At 35.0% G+C, this 11089-nt stretch overlaps 1 non-coding gene across 1 annotated transcript; it reads right to left on the bottom strand.

The window, feature by feature from the left end:
- Window positions 1-10599: 10599 nt before the first annotated feature.
- On the bottom strand, window positions 10600-10705 carry LOC140855145 (small nucleolar RNA R71). The gene has a single exon (XR_012138176.1). It is a non-coding gene; the product is annotated as a small nucleolar RNA R71 (small nucleolar RNA).
- Window positions 10706-11089: the final 384 nt, after the last annotated feature.

Below are 11089 nucleotides of genomic sequence, written 5' to 3'. Positions count from 1 at the left end.
GATATTAGAATCCACATGGACTGCACATGGGCCCGAGTGTGGCTTGACCAATCATTGTGTACCCACAGGTAGATTCTTAACCAATTATTTTATCAAATAATTTTTAATATTCAATTTTGTCCTAAACACCTCTTTAGCAGACGTGTGGCATCTCTACTGAAGATTCTGGTTAGGTCCAACCATTAACATTCTAAAATTTAGTGTATCTAACAAATGAGTGACCAAGCTCGAGTGTGGCTCGGCCAACCTGACCATCATCAGAAAGATACAACTAAAACAATATATTATGAATGATAATTCTGACAGCCAGATGAGCACCAGACGTGTGGTGCCTCCAATGATCACCTAAATCATTGGACTCATTATCACCCAACTTAATGGGAGGCTATGATCTAGTTATCACTATAACTATTTCATTTTAGGGATTTAACAATTTTAGAGGATTTAATTAGTTGAATTGAGGGATGAGATGAGACTTGACCAGTTAATCTTAATCCTCCTACTGATTTCACCAAGTCAGATTTAAAAAGATCAGGCATAAGCTGGTCCAGCCAACTAGTCATGAATCCTCCTACTGGCTTCACCAAGTCATAAAGAGGACTCAAGACAAGTTGAACTAGGAACACCTAAATCAATCATACTGATTTTCTAGTTAGCATGGGTTAACTCCCATCATTAAGTGATCTAATCAAAACATGATTCACCATATTGGTCAGATAAGTGAGATCAATGGGAGGGATATGTCATTAACTCGACATAGACTCAATCTATGTGAGTAGCTCCCAACTAATGACAATCGATCAAAACTGTCATACTTACCTTAGACACTAACTAGTTAGTCATTTTCAATTTGATCAACTTATAGACTTGGATTTGACCATGGAACTACGATCAAAATCCATATTGGTCTAATCAAAGACATGGAAGACTTGGATTCGACCACAGAGCTACGATCAAAGTCCATATTGGTCTAATCAAAGATATAAACTTGACCAACTACAACTATTGAAATTGATCAAGAAAAAAAATTGATCCGATCAGAATTAACTTTTAATTAGATTTGATCAACTACTAACATAGTCTATTATCAATGATTTCTAACCCTAGGTCTAACCCAGTTAAATGGATTTTACTTGAGCTAACCCATTAACCTATGAGTTATGAAATTAATGCCTTAGATCTTTGATTCTCAAATCTAGATTGCTTAATTCTCAATTAAGTTTTGGATTGATATGGGTTTGGGTTCGATATTTGAAAATAATTTTTAATTTTATAAAATATTTTTATAATCAATCATCTAATGATCAAAATTTTAATTTCAAATCTAATACATATTATTTTAAATCTAAAATAAAATTTTAAATTTTTTTTCATTATTCATCATCATGGAAAAGACTGCACAGCACCCCTACACGCCATAGGAGATCCCATCGAATGTATAAATAGGATAGTGAAATCCTGATTTCTCCTATGATCAGACGACTATGAGGATCTATCCAATCAGATTACTGTACTACTTAGATTCAAAATTAACTATTTAGATCTAATCTAAATACTTAAAATTAGATTATATGCAAAAAAATTTATGTCATAAGAGACCTTGCTCTGATACCATATGAAAAAAAAAAAGGGTAGTTCAAAGCATGTATTTTTAAAATTTTACAGTGAAATAATAAAAGATTAAATATTTTAATCTTCTAAACATACTTTAGATAAGATCTAAACTATCAAAAAAGATCTATGATATAAAAAATTTATATATAAAATCTGAAATAAAATAGAATCTGCATCGATCACATCGATATCCTAAATTTGATCAAACCTTTAGATTATGTCGATAGAGTTCAGAACTCATCACCTTTTCATGGATTGATGATCTCTACTATTGGTAAGCATGGTGTGAATCTCTCACTGATGTCAGCCGCACAAGTATCTGACCTCTACAGATGGTCCACAAGAAGCTCCTCGAACCGATCAGCCCTCCACAAGAGTGCTAGCTCGCGCAGTCGGCTTCTGATGGTAGATCTGAATTGATCTCCTTCTTTGATCACCTCAAATTTTTTTGATATCAAAGATGGATCAAAGAAAAATGCTGGATGGTGGAGAAAATTTAGATGAAGATTGTCTTTTCTTTGATTTTTTTCTCACCCAAAAATTTAGAATAGTTTTAGATCTCTCACCCAAGAGGAGAACGGTCTCCTCTTTTGTTCATGCCAAGGAAAAAGGAAACCCACCCAATCCTCACATCCCAAAGAAGTTTATTTAACCCTATTTCTTTCTGATATCTCATGGTGAAGAGCTCTCTTCTTTTGGTACACAAAATTATGGCCTTTTTATGGTTGTCACATAAACTAGATGAAATAGGATAAGGGCTGGAGTTTGTTGTAATTCAAACTCTTTTGAATTTGAATTTAACTCCAACATTTTTTTACCCTTATCTAACTTAAAGAGAAACTTATCAAAAAAAAATTAGGCATGAAAATCAATTAGAAATACCTCCTTTTCTCATACACAATAGACCCCTTCAAAAGCAGCCAACGTGTGGAAGGATATGGATAAAGTTTTAAGTTGAAATTCAAACTAATTTGAATTCAAATCAAAATTAACTAATTTCTATCCTTAATAAGTGACAAAAGAAGAATTATTTTTTGATTTTCTCATGTACAAACTGATTTTGTGTGGTAAAAAAAAGTGTGAGATAATTTAGATGGTGCAAGGGATAGAATCCTACTCATTTGGGAGTCTAAGGTTTAACCAATTGGATTTTATTCAAACCCAATCTAATTAGACTCAAATAAAATATGACAAACCTAATCTAATTAGACTCTTATAATCTTAATTAAATTTGATCAAATTAATAAATTAATTGAGCTATAGATCCGATCAAATGAGGATCATTTCTCCCTTACTGATTAGGTCATCTCATAATCTAATCAGACTTGACTTGATTGAATCAAATTCAATCAGACTTGATCCAAACTTTAATACTCAATCAAATTGAGCTAATTAGTGATCTAATTATTAATTAATCCTCCATTAAAGATAGAGTCCAAGTCTAGTGGGACTCTTCTTTAGAGTCCCCGTCCAGTGGGACTCTTCAGCAGAGTCTCCGTCAAGTGGGACTCTTCACCAGAGTCTCCATTGATTGGGACTCTTCAGATTAGCCATGTGATCAAAGAAAAACTTCTAATGTGTATGACTCCATAGGTTCGAACCTAAGTCAGTAGCATAGAAACTGATTTCTGTACCAATCAGAGTAACCATCTAGCAATGGCACCCGACGTCCGGATAGGTCAAAAGTATGCTAAGCAATACTCAAGAACTTTTTTGAATATAGTTACCGTATAATTCATCTCTTTGACCAAAATACTCAAAGTGACCTAGTGTTTAACTGCTAATCCTGATATGGTTATCCACATTATATTTTAATTTTCAAAATCTATCATATGGATTACCTCGGTCAAGATTTTACTGAATTAAAATATACTGATATATTAACTCCTACTTATTCGGAGGGATCAATTCTATCTTGACTCACACACTGACTTCACAAGTACTTGACTATGCCCAGAAACCTTTCATCGCTGAATTAAAAATTCAGATAGTCCAACACTAAAGCATAGTGAGTTGCTTGCAAGTCACCGTGGTGATCTCAGATCGGAGGGACACTTATACCTATATCCCTTTGGAGTGACTCTTGATAGTAGAGTGCTCCAGAGTTGATCACGTTCAGTGAAATATACTCCTATATTTTACCTGCATGCCATACCAGCATCTCCACACTCTTTGGTTAAGAGGACAACTAACCTATATGACATACAATGACCTACACTTGATATGTCTATCGTTCTAGTACTAGTATATCATTTGATCGCGAACTCATTTAAGAACTAAACGATATATCCTCCTATATCGAATCAAATAGTCCTAAAGACTTCATCACATAACAGGAGCTCAAAATGAGATGTACACAGTGATGAAAAAATTAAATAATATTTATTAATTTAATAATTTATATATAATTATAATGATAAGTACAACCATCAACAGACTGACGATTGACTTTGAGACATAATTTTCAATATTTACATGGTTGAATCGACCTTCAGTTTGGGATTGTTGATCGGTTTGGGCTCTTGGGTTAGGTTTTGGTTGGCTTGATAATTTTTTATTTTTTCTTTCATTGAAGGTGGTAGCCAACTGTCCTAATTGCATTTTCAATCAAACCATCACTTGGGTATTGGCTGTCAAAATCTGGCCCATGGTTTGCATGAAATTATGCATGATTTTCATGAAATCATTGAAGGTAGTTGTGCTGTTAGAAGTTGATTTCACCAAAACCTCTAATCCTTTTTCCAATGTATTAAGCCTTTGATTATTGTTGAAGCCTAGTGGGTTATTCAATGATTGAGTAGGCCTAGGGTTGGGCTGATTGAGGGTAGGTCTACTTGAGTTTAACCCTTATGATCAGAAAAAGTTCGGGTGGTTCCTCCATCCTGGGTTGTACGTTGGTACATAGGGATCATTTGTGGATCTGTGAGAAGCAGCGTTGACCTATGCTACTTCATTCCTGATTAGGCCCATCAAGAAGGGACATTCTTCCATTATGTGGTTGGTGGCATTACACCCATTTCAAGTGAATGTTGAAACTTGGTTCAACTGGGTGTGTCCCTGAAGTTCTAAGGCTTCAATTCTTCAAACCAAGATAGCAATTTTGACCTGGCAGCTAGGGTAGGTTGAACTTGATGTACTCCACCTCTTAAAGGTGTGGGTCATTCAGGCTCCCTAGTTACTGACCATTGTAAGCTCTTCTCTGCTAGGTCCTTTAAAAATTGCCAGGCTTTTATAGGCTCCTTATTCATGAACTGACCCTGACACATTGATTCTAACATTATTCTGGAGTTTGGATCTAGTCCCTCACAAATAATTTGGCACAGTCTTTAAGTCTCAATTCCTTAGTATGGGCATTGGCTTAAAAAGTTCCTAAAGTGATCAAAGTATTTCCAAAAGGATCTCCCCCTAATTGACAGAATTGATTAATCTCATTTCTAAATTTGACAGTCTTGTAATGGGAAAAAATTTTCCTCAAGAATACTTTAACAAAAGCTTTCCATGTCACTATGAATTGGTTGAGACTGTATAACCACTTTTTAGTACTATCCTTGAGGGCAAAATTGATTAGCCTAAGTTTTACAGTATTCTCAGTGAGTTGTTGGAGCTGCATCATGGTGCATACTTCCTCCAATTCACTCATAAAGATGTATGCGTCTTCAATTTCGATGAATTTGAGCAACATGTTTATAATTTGGGATTTTATTTTGAACTTTGCATTTGTCTGGGGTACTTTAATATAGGAGGGTTGGACTAATCCAATTGGATAACACAAGTCCTTCAGGGCTTGTGGTTGATCTATTTTGCTCATAGTGTCCTTACAATCTACTGAACTTGATATAGGGTTTAATTCAGTTCTAACCAATCGTCCGGATGTTCGTTTCCAAAAAGATGGATGAAGATTTTCAATTATTTTTGCTCTTTTTTTTTATAAGTCCTAGGTGACTAAAATTAAGAGTCCAAATTAGAATGGGACTCTTAAAAACTAGAGAACTTAGGTCTGAAGGGTTCTTAGTTAACTGAAATGAAGAGGTCCGATTGGATTAGGACTCCTCAGAATTCTAGATTAACTAAGGTTAGAAGTCCTAATTGGGTCAGGATCCATGTTAATTTGAATTCATTTTTTTTCAAACAAGTTTACCAATAAAATTAGACTCTAACTTAGGGTTAGCCTAGACCTAGACAGCTTCTAACTGTGCCAAGGTTGCCTTTGAGCCTTCCAAGTCAAAAGTTAACTAACTATCTAGCCAGATAAGTGTAAAGTCGGTGGGAGGCTTCCTATGCTTTCACAACAGTCCTAATAAGTAACCATCTTCCTTCGGGATCTTGACCCTAAACCATCTTTCTAGACATCAGTTAACTAATCAACCCTAACTCGGTCCAATTCTTAGGGTCCCTTGTCCTAGTAAGCTCGAGATCCCTAGGGGCTGACATCTAATTAATTTTAAAAATTAGGATTAGGTTATGCAAATGCAAGAAAGTGATTTATGGGCTACGGAAGGGTGATCAAATCTCCATCTTATTTTATTAATAGATTTGTTCCCTAAGATTAATTATGAAAATACAAATGTAAATAAAGCAAGGTGTCCAAATAAAAGTAGAATATTTTAAAAGAATTTTTTTGTCTTTTTTTTTTGGGTTTTTCTATATTAGTTAACTTCTTATGCTATGTTATCTTTTTCTTTCTTTTTTCTTTTTGAATATTTAAAGCAATTGAAATAAAAGGAAAACTTGAATTAGGCTAGAAGTCAACTTGAGAATAAAAGGAAAATAAACTAAAGCAATTCAGCAAATAAGCAAATATTTATATTTTTTCTTGTTTTAGGTCAAGAGAATAAAAGGCAAGCTAAAAAATAAAGCAATTGAAATAAAAGCAAGAATAATTAAAGCAGTTAACTAAAAAAGCAATAAAATTAAAGAAGGCAATAGAGAAAAAAAAAATTATGTTTTCTTTTCGAAATAATCATGCCAAGATCTTTGGCAACAGCACTAAAATCTGATATGCTCTTGTTACTAGAACAATCAAAGATACTATTTTTATCGAACTCCTAGCTCTGTTGAACAAGATGAGTCAGGTTGATCCACAGAGATCTTAGGTGGTCGTGTTTGAAGCATAAAGCAAGAAAAAATTCAAAATTTTATGTGCACTAAAATCATTGTTTAAAAAAAAACTTTAGACACTGAGTAAATAAGGAAAATAAATTCTAAATTAATGATAGAGGTGGTCAAGCAAGAAAGATCTTAGGGATTATGAATCATTCTTTTGCAAAATAGATTTTAGTACTCAAGATTATGCAAGGGTAGCTTATTATCAATGACTTTTGAGTATAATCTATCTCTATCTAAGTACGAACCATATCCTTCAGATCACGGTCTGTCCTTTTATGAGCATAGATTATCCCAAGAGATTTTATAAAGAAACGGTAAGAGATCAAATCCTAAAATAACCTATTTCTTTCTTGAGCATGCATCATATCCTTCGAATCACAGTACATCTTCAAAGGAGATAGATTGTTTAGATTAATAATCTAATCATTCACATTAAATAAAAGCACAAGCATATATTGAAAAAAAAAATTCTTTTATTCTTGCATGAAAAAGAGTACATAAAAGATAGATTAAGAAAAAGCAAATCTAATTTACAAAAGAAGTCATCTTCTCCCTAAGACGGAAGAGTTTTAACCGCTTATGGTCACAGGGATCATCCTTGGCATTGATGGTGCTTCATTTGGCTTCAAGCTCCTCTAAAATTCAGACCTTTGGCAACCCCTTGAAGTTGTAGTAAGCGGTGGAAGGAGGGGAAAGAGATGACAACACCAAGGTAGAAGATCAGAGGCATGGAGGCTTATAAGAGAAAGAGAGGAGCCGTTCTTAAGGCTTGGTAGCATGTAAGAAAAAAGAAGAAGAGGGATGACTTGATTCTTGGATGATCTCTAGGTTGATGTATTGGGATTTATTTATAAGTGCTAAGAGGTATGAAGTTTATTTGATTAGGCAATGTGGGACTAAGAATTAGAGATGGGAATAAGGGTGGCTAGGGTTTTTAAGTGAATATGTGAGGCACCTAAGTGAATGAAGGGTTGGGATTTAATCAATAGATCAATTGAGGGAGAAGTTGGAGTGCAAGAAGGGGTGCTAATTTGTTTTTAACATGAAGGAAGAGAGGGCATTGGGTTTTTAGTGTGAGGGCTTTATGTGGCACCTTCAGTGATAGCCTTTGATTAAGAGGAGGTAGCTTTTCATCCCTTGGATCTTGGTATCTCTAGGATTTTCATGAGTTGGCATCATAAATCTTGACCATCGAGTGGAGCATTACTTCTAAGCCATTGGATTATTTTTTTATTTGATCAGCCCTTCAATTTGGTTGCTTTTAGCTTCTTGGTTCTTTAATTTTACTTTGGGTTTAAACCAATTTGGATCTTGATTAGCTTAACCTCTCAATTCCTGTAAAAGAGGATAAGAAGTATTAAATTTTCAATAATAATTGATAAACACTTAATTTAAGTCATTTAAAGCAAAAAATTATATTTAATTTATTTTATTTATTAAGAATTTGATGCTTCTTTTTATGTTTTACAGGAAAGGTGATCGTCGATACAAAAAGTCCGATTCGTAGATCAAAAAGACTCAAGTTTGAAGAAAATTGAACTTAAAATAAAATTTAAATAAAAGAAAGATGCATACGATATTATAGAAAATGAAGATACTATGTAAGAAATCCAAAAAGGATATAGACATCATTGTAAAGAAACAAAAGTTTCTTTTTGTAATCAAAAAGGAGCGTAAACAGTGCGGGCGCGCGGCAGCAGATGCGCGGCATCGGGCGCACGGCAACGGACGCACAGCATCAGGCGCGTGGCATGGCAGGTTCGTGGGGACAGACGGACGCTCATGATAGCAGATGGATCTAAAAATTAAAGGAAAAAAATATAATACTTGAAAAATACTTCAAGAGGAAGAATTTGTATTTTCTTTATCTGCTTGTGATCTTTCCATCTCATCCATCCATCTTTTAGTCCTTAGTATTTTATTTAGTCCCACATCTGAAAACCATGTAAAACTCCTCCCTCCTAACACCTATAAAAAGGCTTTTGTACTCCCATTTGAGGGGGAGCCCAGAAATTCTTCTAGAGCCTTGCATAGAGGAAGAGAAAGGGACTACTCTATGAGCAGCTAGGCTAGCAGTCTCTGGAGTGGAGAAAAAATTTTGTAACGACACAGAGTGAGTTTATTGTTCTAAACTTTCTTATATTTCTTTATATGCAATAAAGATTATGCTTTTTAAATCATCATGAGTTCTTTATTTGCTCTATTTCATATACTTTTATTTATGCTTTCCTGTTAGATTAATATTAGTAACAACTTTTACTTTCTGGAGACGCACCGCGATCTACGGGTATGGGGTGTGCCGAGGAAAGAAGAGTTGTTTACCTAGTACTTTCTGAAGATGCACCGTGATCTACGGGTACGAGATGTACCGAGGAAAGATAGATATTTTTTCTAAGATTAATCGTATCTATTTAATTAAAAAAAAAAGATACAACTCTACTAGTGCAAAATTAATTCAAAACTCCCGAGCTCTTTATTTTCTAATTACATCAATTTTAAGATAATTTATTTTCTAATTCAAAACAATGCTTCTTTCTTTTATTTTGCAATCTCAACTTAGCCCAAGATCCCTGAGGATACGATCTCGACTCATCCTACCTACGTAGTGAGTAGAGTTATTTTTGGTGCTATCAACGACTATGCATCAAAATTTGACGCCGTTGCTGGAGATCTTAGCAAGGTTGAATTAAAAAAAAAAGTCACTGACATTTCATAACACTTAACTAAAATAGCATAACCTCAAATATAAAAATTTTTAACTTGATTGGACATCTTGTTTCTTTGCATTGCATCTCCATAATTAACTTTAAGGATGCAATCCATTAACTAAGATAAGGTGGGGATTTGATCACCCTTCCTTGGCCCACAAATCACTCCCTTGCATTTGTATAACCTAGACCTTAATCTAAAATTAATTAGATGTTGATCCCTAAGGATTTCGAGCTCATTAGGACAAGTGACCCTGAGAGTTGAACCAGGTTAGACTTGGTCAGCTAACTGGTGTCTAGACAAGTGGTTTGCGGGACGACTGGGCCTGAAGGAAGGTGGTTTTTAATTGGTTTCGTTCGCTGATCTGGCCAATTTAATTGGTGTCTAAGGAAAGCAACGGGGGGACTCCCACCGACCTTACACTTATCTGGTCAGTTGGTTGGTCAAGCTCCGACTTAGAGGGCTTGAAGGCTAACTACAGTTAGGAGCTGTCTAGAACTAGGGTAACTTTAGGATAGAGAGTCCACTGCATGCTAACTTGATTGTAATTAAAATCTAACCACAACTAATTCTTCTATTAGTTTTAGGACTTCTTAGGATATCTTCTTTAGAACTCTTTTCTCTCTTCTCTTCTCCTCTTAATAAAAAAAAATTCTTAACAGACTAGGATAGTCCTACATAGACCTTTTAGTTGCATGTTAGGTCGATGATCACTAAAACCCGACTTGCAACCATTAGACGAAGAATTAGAAAAGACTCTTAGGACTATCTGAGTTAGAAACATGGCTGCACCTGGTGAGGCTAATCCTCCACGCTCATTGAGAGAATATTTCACTCCATCCTTGTATACCTACTCTCCATGCATTCAAGCACCTCCAGTAGAAGCTACCCAATATGAGATTAAGTCTAGCATTATTCAAATGTTGCCATCATTTTATGAACTTAGTAACGAGGACCCATACAAACACTTGGATGAATTTCTTGAAATTTGTTCCACAGTAAAAATCTAAAACTTCTCCGATGATGCCCTTAGGTTGAAATTATTCCCTTTCTCACTTAAGGACAAAGCCAAGCATTGGTTAAACTCCTTAGACTCTATAACTATTTCAACTTGAGATCATCTTCAGAGAGAATTTTTCAAGAAATACTTTCCAATTGGAAAAACAAATCAAATTAGAAAAGCTATCACTAGTTTTTTCCAATTGGAGGGTGAACTTTTTCATGAGACATGGGAAAGGTTAAGGGACCTCATTCGTAAATGTCCACACCATGCTGTCCCTAAATGGCAACTTTGTCAGTGTTTTTATGATGGTCTATCGGAGAAATATCGAAAATGGTTGATGCATCATGTGGTGGGACATTCATGCTAAAGAGTGAGGATGACGTCTAGCAGCTTTTTGAAACACTTAGTGAGAATTCCCTACATCATATATCTGCCACCTCTAGAGAACAACCCATGCTTCAATAAAAAAGAAGTAGAATTTATCAGATTGGAAACGTCATGGATATCCACAGTAAGGTAGATGAACTATCCCAAAAATTAGACCGTCTTTTAAATACTGGACAATCCCCGATTCGACCTAACCCAATCCAAGAAGTTTGTGCATTGTGTGCAAATCCGAACCATTTTGTTAGTGAATGCCCAGCCGCACCTCAATTT

This window comes from Elaeis guineensis, chromosome 1, assembly GCF_000442705.2.
Source record: "Elaeis guineensis isolate ETL-2024a chromosome 1, EG11, whole genome shotgun sequence".
Taxonomy (NCBI): Eukaryota; Viridiplantae; Streptophyta; class Magnoliopsida; order Arecales; family Arecaceae; genus Elaeis; species Elaeis guineensis.
The sequence above is the reverse complement of the archived record's forward strand: the minus strand, read 5'-3'. Positions and strand labels throughout refer to the sequence as shown.